Raw genomic sequence first — 22,981 nt, forward strand, 5'->3', positions numbered from 1 at the left:
GAAAGCTTCAAAGAAGTTAATGAAGTGTCAAACCAATTCAACAGTACATTTTGATTACAATACACGATGCAATATGTCCTCTTATTTTAAAATTGTTTGCAAAAATTAGTATAGTTGTAACTATAGTCTGTTCCAAAAACAATACATCTAAACTGCTTCGTGAAATATATAGCGTGTTTTCTGTTTTTAATGCTGATTGTCAGTACAACAAATTTGGCCTTCAAACGAGGTATCCAAATTAAACGCTTATAACAGTTATTATGTTCTGATCTATTGTGGAAAAACGCACACAAATAATTAGCACCATGATAAATGAAATGATCCAACCTCGAACTAGAGTGAAATGATAAGGTCGTCCTTCTCGCGTATGCTTTAATCAATACAATCAATGCATCTGCTAAACATTTCGTATTATTATGAGCATCTTCATAAAAGCTTCCTACATTACAATGGAACATTTCATTGGAACGTGAAAGTCCATAATTGTATTTTTAATTTTGCGTCTTCTTGTCGTTCATCTTCAAATGTTTTTGTAACCGAAATTACTCTTTGTAATTAATTATTATTTAAATAATTCGAATACGCCCGTAATTAACTAATGTAAAAAACAGTTTATATGTTTTGCCTAGATAGCTTTGAAATGATGAGAACATCAAGCTAAATTAGATCAACAAAGATAGCACAACTGCAAACCTTTCAACGGCTGTCGCTGTAAGTGCTTAAAAACACTTATTTGTAACGTTTAATCTTTGATATTCAAATGTATCATGTGATTTGCAAGTTCATTTTGCAAATTGGTCTTTAAGACTGTTGCCTTTTAAGTTACAATTCCGTGTATTTACTTAAAATACCACGACATCAAAGCGAATGTAGACTGCCCCTGTTAATATTAAAGTTGTTTGCATGGAAACGGCGTATTTATACGTACTTAAAAACAGTTGCTTATTCATACAGACGATTTACAGAGAACAAACAAACGATCGCTGTAAGCAATAGAGCTTTTTTGTAATGAGAATGAAACATATTCATGATATTTCATGCACCTACCTTATTTGCCTATTTTCTATAGATACATTGTTAACGTGTTAGTTTAATATAAGTTAATATATTTTAGAGACAGGCCATATTTCTTTGCAAACAAAGAAACTGATTGGGTATGTGATTAATTTTAAAGTAAGGAAGGTTCGTCAAACCACTTTACCCCCCCCCCCTTTCCAACGCTAAGCGTTGACCGTTCCATTGTGGTGATCCCAATTTTAATTATGTTAGGTTTATATTGGATATTCTGTAATAAATGAAATGGATAAGAACAAAAATGTGTTTCCTGATAAAGTTGCAGTTTCCTTGTGCGCTATATTGTTAACTTGATGTCTGCTGAAAGTAATTTCATTTAAATACTGTAGGTTTATTGTAATATTATAGCATGCTTATGGCATGTAATACGTCAATATGGCGAATTAAATCTTTTAAGTAACACTAAGTGAAAAAAAATCACAAACCATATGCAAAAGAAACAACACACGCTTTATTTAATCATTAAATAAAAATATTACGAAATATAGGATTTCAAACTGTCCAATTATTAAAACGTTTCTATACTATGCAATCTCGGATGATATTCACACATCTTTTTCAGTCGAGATCTCAATCGTCGAACCCGGGAATGAAACTGGTTGGTTCTCGATTTGCAGAACACGTAAAATATATCAGGACATTCAGGAGCATGTATTTTAAACAATCGGCCGACGCATTAAATTATAAAACAATGTTTGAAGAAGTATACCTGTATAGAATCAACTTCTGCGATTTATTGCTTTAAATAATTATAATCATCATCGTTCAATCTTGTAAATTCCCTTAAATTTAAGTAGCATATTGATGATACTATCTTTTGTTGCAATATTATGAAATATTCGGTCTAATCTTTAATTAGTTGGTACACTCGTGATAGAACAGGCTGAAGGACTTCAATACAATCTATAACTAAACTTAAAAGTCCGATTTGGAAGTGTGGATTTGGATTGGATTGGTCGGATGGATTGGTATATTTCTTGTTTTCCAAAGGGCGACAACAAAACTTATCTTTTCTTTATTTCACTTATAACACATAATTAACTATTTTAAAGGATATGTAATGCATTTGCATATACCAAATAGGTCTTGATTTATCAAAATTTATGTTAATAAGTATGAATTTAGTTAAAAAAAAAGTTTTAGGAGAAAATGGGGAAAAATATTAAGGGTTGTCAACTTTGAATGTCTAAGAGTCCTTACTTGGTAGGTAAATTGTTATTTGTGTAGACAGAATACCGGAAGTTTGAAGCTTACTCATTCGTTTAATTTTAACTTGATTTGTCAGTAAGTGACTAATCAAATATCAGTAATTTCGGGCTTCTAACATCACATTGCTTTAAGGGCGGAGTACTGATTGTATCAGTCACATTTAATTAACAGGGCGTATTTATTTACTCCCTTTACTAGACAGCTGCCTACCGGTTTATTACTTCCAAAAATAATAAGTCGTTTAAAAGCAATATTTGAAGATTATATATCAACATTTGATCAGTTATTTGTTATTTCTTTTTCGTCGCGCAAATATATTTTAGCACGTTAAGTGTTAATTTGGATGGATGAATTTAGAGCTTTATTTATTTGTTTATGAATCGTACAATTATTGAGTTGAATCAATGTACAGAAACTTTCCTAAAAATTACTTGGATTTCTTCCGAATTATAGATGATGTGTTTTAATGTTCGATAATACACATGTTGTTGCAGTGTTATAGGAAACAAAATAATTATACTGATTACATTAGTTGTAAAAGTATACAATTTCTATGAGTAAAATTTCAAAATAACATACGCAAAGATATTTCTATTACATAAAACCGGACGATGTTCTAGTACCCGGCCTTACGTTTCAAAACTTTGTTGACAGAGGGAGGCAATCTAGAATAAGGACAATATAGTTAAGTGGAACGAAAATAAATACCGTAACATCCCAAAGTGTTGCTGGCTAGTTCTTTTTATAAAGTTTTAATTTCTTCCTGGGGTCTTCGAAAACAGTTTTCGGATTGAAAGCTTGTTGACAATGACTCCTTCTGTAAGAGTTGTTTTATAAACGATTTTCAAAAATAGCTGTCAATTGAACGACCTTTTCTACTGCCATTCTGTTTTATAGGTTTAAATATTCGTTCGTTACAGATAATGGACATTAAAAATAAAACGCAGAAAGTACCATTCTAGCATCTTTTTGCCACTATTCAAAAAAGAACAAAAGAAATTTATGTGTCAGCATTTAATCTTCAGCATGTTATACCTTGATACTTGATAATAATACGCGTTGTTAGTTCACGGCTGAAAATGTATGGTAAACGTTAAAAAAAACTACACAATCTTTGTTAGTAGACATTGCGTATATAATATAGTCACACATTGCACCAATATTAAATCACATTTAAAATATGTGTACATTGGACGCGTTTTGACAAATAAACAACTTTTGACACAATCCTAATAAAAAGGTGCTCTAAATTGACTACTTTTGCTCTTGCTGGCGGATACTGGAGTTGTAATTAGCATTGATATTTGTAGCGGAATCAACACTTAATTTTGATAATGTTGCTTCATGAACATTCAATTAAATGAATTATTTTAAACTCACTGTTCTAAATTGTGAATTAACAAATTATTTAGTACATTAAACTGGAATCGATTGTAGCATTTGGGTTCGAATGTATTGTATATAGATACCATTGAAGGCAAATAAAAAAACATTTATTATATTTGTTATAGCTAAAACACACACTTTTATATGAAGCAAACTATAATGTGTTGTAATTTAAGTTTACTAACTGAAATAAGACTGTTTTCAACTCAACTCAATTCAAATAATTTTATTGAAGTAAATATAGGCCAACGGCCCAAGAAAATTACAGTTACAACAATAACAAAACAAACGCAAAACATTGTTTTTATTGAGCACATATCTCCCCTTTAAAAGTTTTGTGAGCGTTCACTATGTGTACATTTGTTTATGAAATCTTACTAACAAAGTAACAGTTCAATAACTTAAGTGTTTCAGTTTGTGGTACTTAGATTTGATTGTAAAAGCACAATTCACATATCTGTTAAACAGACTACAAAAACAGAGAGCAGACCTTTTGAGCTGTGCTTTTGGGAAACCTGGCTTACTGCAGCCTTATCAGAACAACACTATGATCGATGATAGCATTGTTCGTTTAAAGAGTTTTCTTCGTCACAAAAATCCTGTTAAAGCTGAAAGTGTTGTCCCTGGTAGACCACTGTAGACTGCACAATCAAATAACAAGAGGGCCATGATGGCCCTATATTGCTCCACTGTTTTTTTATGCGCAAACAAACGTGCAATACGCATGGGTTGACATGTACTCAAGCATGTGACTTTGTATTTCTATCCCTCGTCCCACTGGGCGCTTAATGTTGGAAGGACGAGCATTTTTATATATGGAAAAAGTTACTACCGTGTTAACTAAATAGACTAAAAAGCCTGGGAATTGTTGCACAGGTCCTTTGCTTATAACGTAGGTACATTTATCTCTCTAAAAGATATTGTCGTTCTTTCTATTTCACATATTTTTAGATGCTGAAGATCAAATCCACGCATTTGATTTGAAACAGATTCACAAGACCCATATGAATCAAAATGCCTTAACCCTTCACCAAACGACACATTTTGGACATTCCCAATTTGAAAGAGGTTGCAGACGACAATTCAATTGTAATGGAATCTGAAGGAAATTATCAGGTAGGGAAGAAATAATTGTGATAAAAGGAGAAATTGCTCATCTTGAGCAATTTCTCTTTTTATCACAATTATTTATAAAGTCGTCAGCTGCAAACCTGTAAAATCCTGTTAGTGTTTGATAAAGGGTTTATAATCTCTGGTTCCTTCTTAAGAGCCTTTCACACATTTATAACAAATACAATAGTAGCATCTTTTTTGTAAAGAATCATCTCAAAATATAACAAGGGCTGTATGTAAAACATGCATGCCCCCCATATGGGCTGTCAGTTGTAGTGGCAGCCATTGTGTGAATACGTTATTTGGCACTGTGACCTTGACCTTTGACCAAGTGACCTAAAAATCAATAGGGGTCATCTGCGAGTCATGATCAATGTACCTATGAGGTTTCATGATCCTAGGCGTATTAGCTTTCTTGAGTTATCGTCCAGAAACCATTTTACTGTGTAAAGTCACCGTGACCTTGACCTTTGACCTAGTGACCTGAAAGTTAATAGGGGTCATCTGCGAGTCATGATCAATGTACCTATTTAGTTTCATGATCCTAGGTGTAAGCCTTCTTGAGTTATCATCCGGAAACCAATTTTCTAAGTTGAGTCACCGTGACCTTGACCTTTGACCTAGTGACCTGAAAATCAATAGGGGTCATCTGCGAGTCATGATCAATGCACCTATGAAGTTTCATGATCCTAGGCATAAGCATTCTTGAGTTATCATCCATAAACCATTTTACTATTTCGGGTCACCGTGACCTTGATCTTTTACCTAGTGACCTAAAAATCAATAGGGGTCATCTGCGAGATATGATCAATGTACCTATGAAAATTCATGATCCTAGGCATAAGCGTTCTTGAGTTAACATCCGGAAACCATTTTACAATTAGGGTCACCGTGACCTTGACCTTTGACCTAGTGACCTGAAACTCAAAAGGGTGTAATCTGCGAGTCATGAACAAATTTGGTAGAGGACTATTAGATATCACTACATACTAAATTTAGTAGCCCTAGGCTTTATAATTATGACCAAGAAGATTTTTAAAGTTTGCACAAAATAGGCCTTAGTTAAGCATATGTTCATTTTTGTGACCTTTAGGGCAGGGTCAAATTTGTCCCCAGGGGCATAATTTGAACAAACTAAGTAGAGACCTATAAGATGTCTCTACATACCAAATTTGGTAGAAATAGGCCAAATAGTTATGGACAAGAAGATTTTTAAAGTTTGCACAAAATGGGCCCAGTATAAGTATATGTTCAATGTTGTGACCCCTGGGGAACGGTCAAATTTGATCCCAGGGGCTTTATTTGAACAAACTTGGTAGAGGACTATTAGATGTCATTACATACCAAATTTGGTAGCCCTATGCCATACGGTTATGGACAAGAAGATTTTTAAAATTTGCACAAAACAGGCCTTATATAAGCAAATTTTCAATTTTTTGACTCCCCCGGGGCAGGGTCAAATTTGACCCCAGGGGCATAATTTGAAGAAACTTGGTCGAAGACTATAATATGTCACTACATACTAAATTTGGTAGCCCTAGGCCCAATGGTTATGGACGAGAAGATTTTTTAAAAGTTTTCACAAAATTGGCCTTATATAAGCAAATTTTCAACTTTTTGACCCCCAGGGCAGGGTCAAATTTGACCCCAGGGGCATAATTTGAAGAAACTTGGTAGAGGACTATAAGATGTCACTACATACCAGATTTGGTAGCCCTAGGCCCTATGGTTATGGACAAGAAGATTTCTAAAGTTTTCACAAAATAGGCCTTATATAAGCAAATTTTCAATTTTTTGACCCCCGGGGCAGAGTCAAATTTAACCCCAGGGGCATAATTTTAAGAAACTTAGTAGAGGACTATAAGATGTCACTACATACCATATTTGGTAGCCCTAGGCCCAATGGTGATGGACGAGAAGATTTTTAAAGTTTTCACAAAATAGGCCTTATATAAGCAAATTTTTAATTTTTTGACCCCCGGAGCAGTGTCTAATTTGACCCCAGGGGCATAATTTGAAGAAACTTGGTAGAGGACTATAAGATGTCACTACATACCAAATTTGGTAGCCCTAGGCCCAATGGTTATGGACAAGAAGATTTTTAAAGTTTTCACAAAATAGGCCTTATATAAGCAAATTTTCATTATTTTTACCCCCGGGGCAGGATCAAATTAGACCCCAGGGGCATAATTTGAAGAAACTTGGTAGAGGACTATAAGATGTCACTACATACCAAATTTGGTAGCCCTAGGCCCAATGGTTATGGACGAGAAGATTTTTAAAGTTTTCACAAAATAGGCAATATATAAGGAAATTTTCAATTTTTGACCCCCCAGGGCAGGGTCAAATTTGACCCAAGGAGCATAATTTGAATAAATCTGGAAGAAGTTCACCACAGGAACATTCCTGAGAAATTTCATCAGAATTGGACCAGTAGTTTAGGAGAAGAAGAGGTTAAAAAAAAAGTTAACGCACGGACGGACGCACGCACGCACGACGGACACAGGACCATGACATAAGCCCCGCTAGCCTCTGGCCAGTGGAGCTAGAAACGACACTTTACGCACACGCATCAATCCCCGTTTTCTCATAGACGGGCTAATTAAGTGAATGACCTAATAAAAAAGGAAAACAACAAATAAGTCAGATTATCGTTCAAAAAGTTACACCAGTAAACAGCGGGCCCATTAGTTGGTCAAAGGACGTGCGCTTACTGATTAAATAACAAAATAAAAATTGAATTAATGTTATTTATTTTCAATATCATTATAGTGAAACTAGTATTAAGACGGAGAAAAACATAATATAACCAAGTATATCGTTGCTATTGAAAAACTGTTAATAACAGGTAATAAAAAGATAAAAGCGGTGATAAAAGGAAAATGTGTTCTCGATAACCAACATCAATTTTGATTTTCCATTACAACGAACAACACTAATATTATGTTATTGTCTTTATATTAAATGAAAATGTATTTAGGATCGATGCATGTTGTTGGAACAGAAATACATATGAAAACAATACTTAGAAGAACCCTATGAATCTTTGAAACCATGTACTGTATAATGTTATATGTTTGTTCAATTTAATAAAAAATTATACATTTAGAGACTAAAGACAACCTTAGTTTTGTGATTTAAACAATTCAAATGAGAAATAAACATTATTGTTCCATAAAATCGACTTCCAATTCCTGATGAATCTTTTCACGAACCCCTTTACAGCCAGTTTTAGAGAACATTTTTATTGGCTAAGGAAAGTAGGTCATCTTATCCGCTACCTTGGTAACCAGAGCTTCCGTCTCGCGATCGCTCGTCGAATACCGAGCCTCATGCAGGACTTCCCGGATACATTGCTGCACGTGGCTCTTTTCCAGTGGCAGAAAGGGCTGGTGCGCGGGTATCAGGGCACTCGACGCAAGCTGCCGGCGCCAAACATCGCCTGATATGTATAATTTATTGTACCATATATGTATCAGATTAAAAAAACACGTTTGTCCACTACCCTGACTTTCAGGAAAATCGTCAATGTGACACAAGCTCTAAATGCATCGATTGTTAGTGTGACACACCTGGCACTCATGCATTACGTGTGTACATTATTTGAACTACTAATGACAAACCCAAAATAAAGAGTATGTTACGAGGTCTGATAAGTTACTTTATTTTTGGCATGCCATCTGAAAATTTATCAAAGGCCATTGGCCCTTTTAAAGGCATTTCTCGCAAACATCATTTAGATTTTGATTTAACTTGCTTAATATTTTCCAATGCTAAGAAGCAATTCTTCCAAAATCTAATTGCAAAGAAAGAAAATATTAACTTAATATAAACTAAAGACTGAATATGATTACCATACTGTTAATTTGATTCGTTTTTTTTTAAATAATTGGACTATTTTGCCTGAGTGTTTTGAGTGTTTTGAGTGTAAAGCATGTTTTTTAGTTGTTTATAGCTTATAGTTCAAACATTATAATTGGACCATAGAATAGTTTGAAGTTCGTTGTTTATACTAAACATTAGTAAATAATGTTATCAACTCAATGACGTTAACCAATTTCTTCTAATATCATACGTACTAGAAAGGAATATATAAATGGAGATATTATCTTGTTATTTTCCCTTTAAAAATCATTTCAGTAACGTAAATGAGGTAAGAAACACACCTTCCCAGGGGTCTCTTCAATCGATAGATGGCGTTTTATATACACAGGTGTGATGTCAATACGTAGCATAACTTGGTCATTATCATGGCACTCGTGATACATATAATTGACGTCGACTCACTTGTCAGGATTTGCAGGATCAAAATGACGCCAGGTAGAAAATTATCTCCGGCCCAAAAAAAAAACATTTTCAATTTACTTGCGTCAAAATGGAGTAATCTGACCTGGTAGCAATATAACCCTACTGTTTCCAAGTGCGCATTGATGCGAGTCAGTAATGTAAGCAATTTATGTCACTTTTAAAACCTTTTAAACTGAATATATAAATTGCACTAGAAAATGTAAAAAGTCATGCTAGGTAAAGATTTGCACTTACTCGAATCCTTACGGCGTTCAGGTAGTGTCATTACTTCCTCGAGTTGCTCGATTGTGATCAATTCCCGTTTTTATTCTGCAAGTTCTTTAATGTCTAACTGGCAATTTCTTCAGCCGCGTTATTACTGCGAAAGGACATATGCGTTAAAATTTATCTGCAATTGTTTATAAATACGATTCCTCAAAGGTTATTAAAAGGACTACATTTACCATAAAGTGATATATTAAAATTATCAAGAACGGACGATACTATCACTCGAGTTATTTGCGTTATTGTTATTGGATAGTATGCTTTGTGGACCAAGATTATACAAGACTGGCTATTCTGACTATTCTGCTCACCTGAGCACTGACAAAGATGAAGGCCTTGTGATTGTCCTGTGCAAGTGCGGTTATGTCTAACGTCCTCAAAGTGTTGTCTAACTAACTTACTTAAATACTTTTAGATGCTCCTTTAATAATAATTGCTCGCCAAAGAACCCTGAAAACCAACATATTTCCATTTTGACAGTTAAAAAAGTGATCGCCTTGCGTCCGTTTTCATATAACAGATTTGAATTATGTACATGCCTTAAGAAAATAAATACAGCCTGCCTATAGTCCACGCCGTCGACATTGTCATGGTAGTCAAGGAATGGTTTGATCGTGTCCATGACAACGGCATACATGTGGTCAATCTCGTCAATGATGAACAAGAACCTTGGACACATACGCAAGGCTTTTTCAGTCCTCTCGCGAAGTTTCATCTGAAATACCACACATGCATTGTAGTTTTGATACTGACGCATAAAATCAAACACTTATTCAAAATCAAATTGTTGCAGTAAAACAAGTCTGATACATTGCTAGATGTTTCAAAATGGAGCAGAATTATTGTAGGAAATAAATCCCAAACATTCATTTTTACAAGTCTGATATATAGCGTAGATGTTTCATAAGGAGCAGACCTGTCTAAGGAAATACAACCCAAAGCATATACGTATGCAACTATACATACATTATGAAAACGTTTACCTTGTTGGTGGATACAATGCCATCTGACAAATCTGTGGATGTTGATATGAAATGGACATATTTACTCTGCATGTCCAGCGCAAACAGGTGCTCAGCAACGATTTTGCTCACATATGTCTTTCCGGTTCCATGTCCTCCATGAAAAGAAAGTACTAAAGCCTTTCTCGGCTGGTATCGAAAGTGACCATGTAACTGCTTCACCACCATTTATGTGACAAGATGCTGTCCAGGGTCCGTATTCACCAAACCCATTCTTAGACTTAAGAATAAAGAAAAGACTAAGAACCAACAAAAATGCGTTCAGTGTTTGAATATATACAAGCTACCACTGGTGATTATGTCATTCACAAAATGTTCTACAAGAATAATGATGTAGATAGAGGTGGTTAATACGACGTTTGACTCAAAATTAAATAAATTATTGAATATTCTAATTTAAAGAATTTTCTTTATTGTTAGACTTAAGTCTAAGAATTGTTTGGTGAATACGGGCCCATAGATCTTGGATCGCAGAGTTAGTGACAATTCTAAAATAAAGTGTTTTATTACAGTGTGTTTTACTGTGCTTACATATAAACCAAAAAATGCTTACAAAGCATTTTGATATAATACCAAAATCGCCCTAGTCGCGTTATTGAATGTTTCATTTTTAGCTTTTAAGCATTGACATAAATTACGCTACAGACTATAATAACATTGATAGAAAGAGCACCGCGTCATGAACTCCAACTCTGTATAAAATGCAAGAAAAATACTCACGAGTTACGTTAGTGGAGAGCCAGTGATCATCGCAGCACTCGAAACATCGACAGTACAACCAGCACCCGATTGTATAAACAGTTAAACCGCCGGTTAACCACATACCGGCGGTTAAAAGTCGGTAACATGTTGGTTACTGGTGGGTAAGCGTTTGTATTAAAATTTGGTTAGTTATACCGATCGGTTGAAACCCAGTTAAAACATACCCTGCTTCCCTAGGTGGGTAAGTACAGGTAACCGAGAGGTAACTTACATAAAATGGCCGCGGCGCGCGACATTATAAAAGCTAACCATCGACGACCTTCACAATTTCGACGAGTAAACAACAAATTGCAGCGACTGACACTTTATTTGACTTAATTTACAGGGCAATACGATTTCCGACTTCGGACGACGAATTTAAGGACGCACAGAACGTGTTTCTTATATTCTATTATGGGTATGCCGTGTGTGATCCGATGCATCAATGGCGCCCATGTTAAAATCATTTCTCCGAGAACAGGGAACAATAAAAGTACAAACAAAAAAAACAAAACACGTTCGAACTAGAATCTAACCTTTAATAATCCTTTAAAATCAATAAATAATCCATTTAATTCAATAATTGACGAGTTTGCATCTAGGGTCTTTGATAATTATTTTAGCATAGTAAAATAAAGACCCTCATGCCATCATATCATTATATTCAAATGAGAACTCAATAAACTTTCTTCTTCGTCACACGCTACGTCATGTACTCTATGTACATTACTGCTGTTAAAATGAACCGGAGCAGTTTATCAAATGTGTCGTGTTCTAAGAAAAATGGGCATAATGCATGTGCTTAAAGTGTCGTCCCGTATTAGCATGTGCAGTTCACACAGGCTAATCAGGGACGACACTTTCCGCTTTTATGACATTTTTTGTTAAAATGAAGTCCCTTCTTAGCAAAAATCAATTTTTGGCGGAAAGTGTCGTCCCTGATTAGCCTGTGCGAACATAACAAGCTAATCTGGGACGACACTTTACGCACATGCATTATGCCCAGTTTTCTCAGAACACGACACAAATAATAGCCGTTGGTGAACTCGGTGGCATTTGCAGATTTCTGCATACAAAGATATATTTAAACTTGAACAATGTTTTATTTGTCTATGGTAAATTCCCTTATTGTACAAGAAAGTAAGTAAGTTTATTGTAAACATAAGCCAAATTAGAAGAATAGTCTTGCATGTTACGACGACCATGTATAATTTTTATGTTACATCTAGAACAACTAGAAGAATAGACTTCTTTGTAAGCACTCTCTTGCAGTTTGGAAGCACCAGGGATTCCGCTAAATGATGCAAATCCCGACATCATTATCAATTTGTCCCTGGTCATTTTGATGAACTCATAGTTAAAATTTACACTTTATTTTATTGTGAATTCATTTGTAAATGAATTTGATAAAAAATACATGACGCTGTTTATAAGCGTGACACTTCGCGCGAAAATTACGTCATTAGAAAATGCATTGTGGGAATGTTTTGGTTAAAGTTACCGGTGGTTAAATTCCACTATGCGCGGTTAGGTTACTTTGCGGTTTATCGTGTTTATACAATCGAGTTACCTTGAAGGTTACCATACCTGAATAACCGCAAACTTACCAAGATTTGAATGTTACCGAGCGGTAACTTTAACCAGCGTTTATACAATCGGGTGCAGGTGTAACTCGCAGCAGCAACAGCTACAATACCGGCAACACCGGACACAACAACGCAACTCGACACCGCGCATATTTGAAACGAAATTAGACAAATCCAAACAAGAAGTTGTGTGCGCATTTCTACAAAAAACTGTTGAATTTCATACAATGTCTAAAGATAAGTCTCGTGCACCAGTACGTTTTTAAAAAACGGTTTTCTTAAAAAATAATCTGGTATGTAAGTCTCTTTTACTTTCACTTTCGCTTTTGAACTTCCGGGTATATCAGCTATATCATTGAACTGGTGTATTGCGTTGCCATTCATTGTGTGAACAGGACTGGGGGCAATGGAGCCTGTAGTCTGTTCAGGTTCCCCATAAACCCAAAGGAGAAGAAGAAATGGGTTGATAGATGCAGGTATAGTGATTTTGTTTGCACACTCACAAACCAGTTTGTTTACCCTTGACGAGTGTGAACGCTTTCGGATATGATACGTTTCGGATTGTTAACGCCAACTTTTTTGTTTATATACATTAAACATTTATATTTGTAGAGTAAGTATCAAGTTTAAAGCATATGTTTTTAATCAAAGACGTCTAAGTTTATTTAATGTATCGATTGGTATAACATGTATCTATTAACAAGAAAACACATTTTATGACAGTATAATTTGTTTAATGATTATATGAAATGGAATGTTGCAGATATTATTTACACCAATATCATACGTAATGAATTTTTTTAAATTTATTTCCAGACGAGCGGACGGAGATGTTAACGGGAATGACCGGATATGTAGCTGTCTTTTTGTAGATGGCAAGAAAGAAAATGAACCAACTATTTTTGATTACCAGAAGAAAGATCTACATTTCCCAGAAATGAACACACCTAAAAGGAAAATTACTAAAATTATATACGGAACAAAATTTTGTTTAAGTTAACTTTCTGTTGTTTTTTTTAAATATCATAGTATTATATAGTAGTATAATATTTATTATAGCATGTTATATTTTGTTTGTTGTTTTTTAACATAAGCAAATACAATTTTCATTTAACAGTTTAAATGTGAGTACAGAATGTGTAGTAGAATGTACTAAGTATATGATGTTTCGGAATGACCATTCAATGGTGCTGATACCAGATGTCCTCATTTTATGTTTATAGTTGGTATTCTGTTATAAAAGAAGTGGATAATAACAATAATTTCTCTTCTGATAAAGTTTTTTCAGTTTCCGTTTTTGCTATATTTTTTATTTTCTTACAACAGATGCAAAAGGCCGAATGTGAAGGAAAGGGAAGATGTGAAAGAAAGCATACATGTAGTTGTTACTACAATTTCCCAGGACCATAATTATTACATGCATGACTACAGGGCTTATGATGACATTGATGCTGAACTACCAACAAAATCTAGTATGTTACAGAATTTTTTCAATTATGCTTACTTTAATACTCACACGTTACAAGTGATTTTTTTAACAAATTTTCTAATCTGAGTCCTGGGACTCAATAACTGGCAAATCTATGATCCCCAGAAATGAAAGAATGAGTCCAATTATTAAACGATATTATTTTTTGAGGAATTTCAATGCATTTTTGGGACTCACATAATTCGAAACTTTGCATACCTAGAGGTTTTTGTGAGTACAGGATGCAGGACTTGCATGTAAAAAATCACTGATTGACATTCAATATACAGCAACATTTTAATAATAAAAGTTTTCATTATTTTCCATTTGCAGTTCAAGAGTTAAAAAGGGAGATAGCCCGTCTAGAGGGTGAACTTGGCCGCATGAAAGTGCGCCCATCCAAAATGTCGGTTCAGGACATTATTGGTGACCATGATAAGGTATTTGTTTTTATACTTGTTAAATGTACTCAATGAAAAAATACATAACAAAATATATCATTCATTCTGGTTATAATACAAGTTTCTTTTTTCGTAATAGTTGTTCCATATGAAATTCGGCACGATCCATCATTTCGATACTGTGCACATGTATATAAATGACTTTTATTTTGCCCCCGGTAGGGTGGCATACAGCAGTTGAACTGTCCGTCAGTCAGTATGTCAGTCTGTCCGTCCGTCCGAAAAAAACACTTTAACGTTGGCCATAACTTTTACAATATTGAAGATAGCAACTTGATATTTGGTATGCATGTGTATCTCATGAAGCTGCACATTTTGAGTAGTGGAAGTTCAAGGTCAAGGTCATCCTTCAAGGTCAAAGGTAAAAAATAAATAAAATATTTCAAAGCGGCACAGTCGGGGCATTGTGTTTCTGACGAACACATCGCTTGAATACTTATAAGTGGCTAATTACTTTTCTTTTTAAGTTGGAATATATAGAATAATTATATCACTGAATCCGAATGATTTTTTGTTACACAAATTATGGAGTAGTCAGTGGAGTACAAATGTAATGTTGATTGTATTAAAAAGCTTTATTTTGTATATAATTTCTAATCCTTTTTATTTCCTACCGCAGTTAAAACATTGCTCACTCACAACTCAATATGTTCATGTCACACTTTTTTATTTCAGATGCTGCTCTACACATCTTTTCCTGTCGATGTCTTCCAAGTCCTGGTGTGTGTTCTGAATTGGTTAGCTCCTTTCAACTACTATGCTGGCTGGATTGTAGCCTGCTTCAGCCTAGAGGATCAACTATTAATCACCCTTATGAAATTACGTCTGAATTGTAAGGACTAAGATTTGGCAGTTAGAATCGATACAAGCAGAGGAACTGTTTCGAACATTATAAATACATATATTTCTGTGCTTCATGAAATATTGTTTGAAGGAATTTTACTTAAAGTAGGAATTCCAAGCCAACTCAAATGCAAGGGATCCATGCCCAAGTAATTTGAAGACTTTAGTTCTGCAAGAATTGCAATGGATGCTACAGAAATTGTGCAGGATGTTCCTTGTAACATGAACAATCAAACACTTTCTTATAGTAATTATAAAAGTAGACACACTGTAAAAGCTGTTACATGTGTTGCTCCAAATGGTGCATTAGTTTTTTGTTCAGATCTTTATCCAGGGTCTACATAATCTATTGTTGATCACTCGAAAATATTAGAGCAACTTAAACCAGGTGACTTGATTTTGGCTGATAAGGGCTTCAATATTTTAGATAAACTTCCTGCTGGGGTTTCTTCAAACATTCCTCCTTTTCTTTCTAGTAAAGGTCATTTCACAAAAGAGGAAGCTTTACTTTGCTTGAAAATTGGAAGGAGCCGAATTCATGTAGAAAGGGCAAATGAAAGGATAAAAAATTATGATATTTCAGATCATATTCCTGCACAATACAGACATTTAGCGACAAAAAATTTACAATTGTGTTGTTGTCTTGTTAATCTTCAGGCTCCATTGTTAAAGGAAATAGCAGATAAATATGAAATTGATTCAAACTAGAGCTTTGCCACAGACGTGACGAATACCCCCACATGCCGCATTGACACATAATATTTTGCATGTTGTCTTAACAAAAAATAGCCGACAACATGCTCAATGTTTAAAACGCACAAAGTGACCCAATGACCTAGTTTTTGACCCGACATGGCCTATGTTCGAACTTGACCTACACATCATCTAGAAAAAACTTCTGACCAAGTATGATGAAGATCGGATGAAAACTACTTGAATAAGAGAGCGGACATCATGCTTAATGTTAAATAATGCACTAAGTGACCCTGTGACCTAGTTTTTGGCTCAGCATGGCCCATATTCAAACTTGGAGATCATAAAACTTCTGACCAAGTTTGGTAAAGATATTGGATGAAAACTACTTGAATTAGAGAGCAGACAACATGCTGAATGTTTAAAACGCACTAAATGGCCCAATGACCTAGTTTTTGATCCGGCATAGCCCATATTCAAACTTGATCTAGACATCATTTAGATACAAATTCTGACCAAGTTTGGTGAAGATTGGATGAAAACTACGGTACTTTGTGTACCTGTAAGATTCTTTCAAACAATATTTCGTGTATATGATGCTGTATTCCTAAATCTTTTTGTAAAAATAATGGATTTAGTTGTGACTTGTATGTACCATAAAGAGTTGATCCTCTATGCTGAGGCAATTTTCAGTCTAGCTAGCATAGTAGTTGAAAGGAGCGAACCTCTTCAGACACTCTGAAGACAGTGCAGAGGAATGGTTATTACATTTTAGTTGGCAATTTGTATTTCTAATTTTAGCATATGCTTATGCCAATTTTATATGGAATGCTTGTATGCTTGTGAATTTGTGTGTGTATTGTTTTAAATAACAAAGCATGCACATTTGGTTGTTGTTCTGTATTTTTATTTCATAAACATCTAACAGATGGAAAGTATGATTGGTATATTCAACCCTATCGGGGGGGGGGGGGCATAAAACACAAAGAACCAAATAAAAACAATTACATTTTATTGATTATGGCAACTCTGTTGACAATGATAAAGCTGCTGTTGAAAGGCATGCATTAATTACAACATGAACAAATTTAAACTTATAAAAACAAGCGATGTGTTTGTCCCCATTTATTTGACCTTGAAGGATGACCTTGACCTTTCACCACTCAAAATGTGCAGCTCCATGAGATAAACATGCATGCCAAATATGAAGTTGCTATCTTCAATATTGCAAAAGTTATGGCAAATGTTAAAGTTTGCACAAACAAACCAACCAACCAACCAACAGACAGGGCAAAAACAATATGTCCCCCAATATAGTGGTGGGGGACATAAAAACAACATTCTGCTGAAAATGTAGAATTAAAGAATATCTGTACTGTCACAAAATGCTGCATTTATCTTTATATAAACAATATATAAATAATCAACTCATCGGTAGTACATGTATTAACATATTTCTTCGAAGGGGCCTTTTCACAGATTTTGGCACGTGTTGAAGACCACTCGGCAATTTTTTTTTTACCTTTGACCTTGAAGGATGACCATGACCTTGAAGAATGACCTTGACCTTGAACTTCCACCACTCAAAATGTGCAGCTTCGTGAGAACACTGCTTTGAAAAAAAAGAAAGACCTTTGACCTTGAAGGATGACCTTGACCTTGAACTTCCACCACTCAAAATGTGCAGCTTCATGAGAATGTAGCATTGAATTTTTATATTTTTTTTTACCTTGACCTTCACTTTTCACCACTCAAAATGTTTAGCTCCATGAGATAAACATGCATGCCAAATATCAAGTTGCTATCTTCAATATTGAAAAAGTAATGGCCAATGTTAAAGTTTTCGGACGGACAGACGCCATAAATTTGACATTTGACCTTGAAAGATGACCTTGACCTTTCACCACTCAAAATGTGCAGCTCCATGAGATAAACATGCATGCCAAATATCAAGTTGCTATCGTCAATAGTGAAAAAATTATGGCCAATGTTAAAGTTTTTTTCGGACGGACGGACAAACTGACTGACATACTGACGGACAGTTCAACTGCTATATGCCACCCTACCAGGGGAATAAAAATTATTTTTTTGGGGTGGGGGTGGGGTCGGGTATAGTGTGAGGGTGTGGTGGTCATTTGTTAGATGATCTTTTAATAAAAAAATGGGGGGGGGTGGATTGAGGGAGAGATTCGGGGGGAGTGGGCGATGGTTTGGGTGGAGTCTATTGTGGTATGTCAGGTAAGAGTTGTTTTGTCAAAGTATCAATCAAATCAAATCATAAATAAAGAAGTTATGGCAATTTTAGCAAAATTTAATATTTTGACATTGAGAGTCAAGGTCATTCAAAGGTCAAGCTTGTTATGCCCGCTAGCCCGCCGACATTCGCCAATCTAATACCCAGTTTTCTTTGAAAACCTGGTTAAAAATCTCAAATAGCTGTTCTGCTTACTCACACCAGATAGTGACTACTTAAATTAGTTTTCATTATCAAAGTTTTACACATGTAAGAAACTCAGCTTTCCGTCAATGATGGTTAAATAACATGAAACTATTAATAATACATTAAATTTTAACATTAAACATAAGCAGTGATTTTTCTTCACATTATATTTTACAGCCTATGCCTTTTTGATTCGGGAAAAAGTGCGATAAACCATAGGGAAAATTTAAACATTATAACAATTATAAATAACAGTTATAAGTATACCAATTGTTAATAAGTGCATATATTTAACTGCTTTTTAAAATTCATATTATAAAACTGCTAGGGAATTAAACTTCTGTATGACCAATTGTATTTATTTAAAAGTTTAACTTATTTTTTTGGAAATTTTGGGATTTTTTTTAACTTTTTGCCAGCCTGTAAGAGGCTGTAACTTTGGAAGAAAACAACACTGATAGGAACTATCTTGCATTTGTATTAGTTCTAAACATAGTAGGTTATGGTATTATACAATACTCGATGCATTACTTTTGTTAGTTTAGCACTGTTCAAATTAGTTATTTAATGAGAAGTTTAAGTTTTGTAAAGTAAAAAAAACAACGTAACTTGGTAATGAAAGAAAAATAAGAAATGGGTAGTAGACGTTTTGTATTTCATATAAAAAAGTCAATCAAAACCAAGTAAAGTTGTTGAGGTTCGGAAAGTTTCTTCACTTTTGCAGTTATGTTAAGTTCATGTTTTTGGGGCATAATTGTACACCTTGAACTTAGCCATCAACAGTTTGAACTAGTAGATAGGAGGCGTGTACAATTTATATTAGACGCATTCTCTTTTGTCGACTTCAACGGCGACACTCGGTTGCATGTTATCTTGGCTTTTTTAACTTAATCAATAGCAACAAGTTTATTGCAGATTTTTACCAAATATATGCATACTGGTGACATTTCACATCCTGATGTAAATGCGGCTGATATACAGTACAGCCAACATGGAACAAACATATTTCGCAATCCGCAGAGTCAAGGTGCAACGAACCGATGCCGAGTCGGCCGTTGAAGCCGCGTCAGTATGCGGCGGCACGTTGCATTTCAACGCGATGCTTCGCATCTGTCCGCCGAGGCAAGCCGCGATATGACGCCGAGTCGATGCGCATCATAAAATAAAAATCTTTAAAAAACGATTAGTTAGTCAATAAATTTTAAAGGAGCAATTATAATAATATTAAAAAATCATAATTAATTTAATGTAATCTATTACTGCATACTTACTATTTTTCCTGTCGCTACTCATTACCCGATTATCCCGTATATTCCAGTTTTATAGCAAATTCTGGTAAATATTTACAATAAAAGTGCTCCATAATTTCAAGAAAAACAACTATTTGCCTGTTGTATTAAGTATCAAATAAAAGTTGGCATTTGTTTTTATTTAAAGATGTGATGAAATAACGACCAACAGGGCGGGTTTTTTTTCCCAATGAACACGCGTCAACCTTCTGAAGTGATTTTCATGTATTTATACAACACAAAATACACCCACACTTTTCATGCAACATTCTACATGTCTGCATAATTTTCGCGCGCTTTTTTTGAGATAAAGGATAAGCACTGTTTATTTGACGCTAGAATTTAATTGTTAATGTCGCGTAAGAATTAAAACTCGGAAGCATGTTTCTGATTACATATTGAATAATGCTCATTTACGAATCGAACGAAACATTACAGTTATGCTTAATTAATTCAACAATAATTTGTTAAAGCGCATTATTTGTGGAATATATTTTAGGACGTGTCATTATATAAATTGTCTATAAAGAATCATATAAACATCAAATCCGCTTATTAAAACGTAAAAATAATAACATGAAAGTAGCGTAAATCTAGGTTTCGACGCTACACAAATGCACATATAGGTGTATATCTTTGAACTCTATCCGCGTACGTATGCGTAGGATTTATGCCGCGAAAGTACGCGAGGGAAATTCAGACTCAGCGTTGTTGCGGGGATTGATGTTGAGTGAGTGCCTGGGCGATACGCCACGTGAAAACATGACGAGGCCGTAGAGTACTAATTATTCTGGCTGTGGTGTGACCAAGGATTATGTTTGTTCCGCGTTGGCTGTAATGTAAATAAGTTACTAAAATCATCTGCTATGCAATGACTCTTTCCCATGGGGAAAAATTAACTTTTCCATTTGTGTCTTCGGCCGATGCGACAAGACAGACCAACGCCGCCATTTTTTTATAATAAACCAATCTAGTAACGCATAGCGTTATAACAGTCTATTTTGTAAGATGGCAGGGGATATATTTTTACCAAATTTTGTGTTCTGAGAGGCCGCAAACAGTCATATACATTTCATCAAAACAGAAAGTGATACAGGAAAGTCTTTTTGTGTCAGTGTCATAACATAGGAAACATACATTGAAAATACGCCCAAAGAAAAGGCTGGCTTCTTCAATTGTGAAACTATGGTCCTTGATTTTAATAAAAAATGAGAAATTTTACCCATTTCATGCCATGCACAGAACATTCAAACAGAATGCAATCCTAGTTTTGACTACACTTCTCATTTATTTCATCCCTGTCCTGTGTTTATTTACCTAGAAAAGTGTCTCCCATACGTTTAGATTGCTCACAATTTACCTTCAAAGCTGTGATCTGTTTCTGCAGCAAGAAATATTGACTTCCGCCAAAAGTTAAAATCTCCTTTTTAAAGATTCAAAATGTACTTGCTAGGGAGCTGTCAATTAGTTTCAATGGTTGTTTTTCCAAAATGTTGAGACATTATTTCTTAAACCTAACACAAGAATTAAATCTTATAAATTCCTAGTTGATTTTTAAAGACCATAAGTTATCCCTACCCTAAAGATATGTAATTTTCACCCCCTTTCACTGACATATCCCCTGCCTTAATGAATAGGTGCATTGCAAAATTGTTGCTGCTCAAAGGGCGCAAAATAAAAATATTTTTATTTCGTTTTAAGATTTATATGTGCAGCAAATCTGACTAACATTTAATCAATATGTTGTGGCCTAAAGCCAGATCCATTTTTGTATTACAATCTCTCATGCGTTGAACCAGCTCCTCATGCGTGCCACGCATGATTTTGTTATTCATTTCCTATTAGATATTGTCAAACAACTGCAATTTGGTGCAAACACGAGGTCTGAACTTTGCAGATCTTATTTGTTAGCATAAGGTTATTGGTTCTGTCCAAAAAGAATGCAAAATCTGATTTTTTATTGTTTTCCCTACATTAACTACCAACCATTAGTAAAAAAAAGTATGTAACTTTTTTTTAACCGAAAAATAGTCTCTACATTGTATTTTATATGAAAAGGGTCAAACGACTGTCTAAAATCTTTCATAACATGTCATTGAATTATAATTTACAAGTCAAATTCAGAAACGAACCTGTTTTTAAAACGAAAGCGCGTGATAATTATTCGAGCCACCTGCTGCTAGAACACTATATAGCGTTTTGTGGCGGTTTATGTATTGTTCTTATAAAACATTTGATAATATGGTCACAAAGTTCAGATATTAAGCATAATGAGTCACTTACCAAACGAGATCACATGTTGAGATGATGATGTAAATCAGTTGGTGGAGTACAGATTGTTCCCGGTATTTTCACACGAAAAAATGTTAGGGGTTCTTCTTTCACCAACAATGACGAATATAAGCAACTTTGAGCAATCCATGCTTAGTATAGAACAGATTATTTCACCATTAAGGTTCATGTTAAGTGCCAAAATGACCCCACATTGAAGAAATTAAAAAAATATAAAAATGATCAGTAATACCCAAAATAAATAAATAAAATTTACATATGGTTTAAATAATTATATATTATTTCTACATATGTATACATTTTTAGCAAAAATTATCCAATATATGGCGAATTCTCAAATCCATTAAAAAGAACACAAATGAACCAAATAAAACCACCAACAGTATTGGCCAGTTATATTTAAGGTACTACTACCATTGAATTGCGTCAATAAAGCCCCACAACGACACTATGCGAATTTCAAAATGAACATGTTTATACCATGAATTGCTATTTATAGATTTTGGAAAAAGTCCAAGTTTCCAATTGCATAGCATGCGATCAAGAGGAGTTATGATGTTATAAAATATATTTCATGAAACTATATCATTTTCCTATTATCTCCATAACAATGACGCTTACGTGAAATTCACTAATTCAATAGAATCTTGATACATTTAAGTCTCCTCCCGATTTAATTTCATCTGTCGTCCATCTTTGTCAGCAGTTTGTATTGATCCGCATTTACGAATTTATTAAATATTGCTTACATATTATATTTATTTGATTAGATAACTTGAAAATACCGCATAA

The 22,981-nt window shown here is 34.5% G+C and overlaps 1 protein-coding gene across 1 annotated transcript in view; it reads right to left on the reverse strand.

Annotated features, from left to right (window-relative positions):
- Positions 1-11,147, reverse strand: part of LOC127861172 (torsin-1A-like) — a 44,238-nt gene extending 33,091 nt beyond the window's left edge. Inside the window, exon 1 of the mRNA XM_052399557.1 lies at positions 11,097-11,147. The gene's annotated coding sequence lies outside the window, so the exon portion shown is untranslated. The remainder of the gene's footprint in view (positions 1-11,096) is intronic.
- Between the last annotated feature and the right edge of the window lie 11,834 nt (positions 11,148-22,981).

This window comes from Dreissena polymorpha, chromosome 15 (assembly GCF_020536995.1).
Source record: "Dreissena polymorpha isolate Duluth1 chromosome 15, UMN_Dpol_1.0, whole genome shotgun sequence".
NCBI lineage: Eukaryota > Metazoa > Mollusca > Bivalvia > Myida > Dreissenidae > Dreissena > Dreissena polymorpha.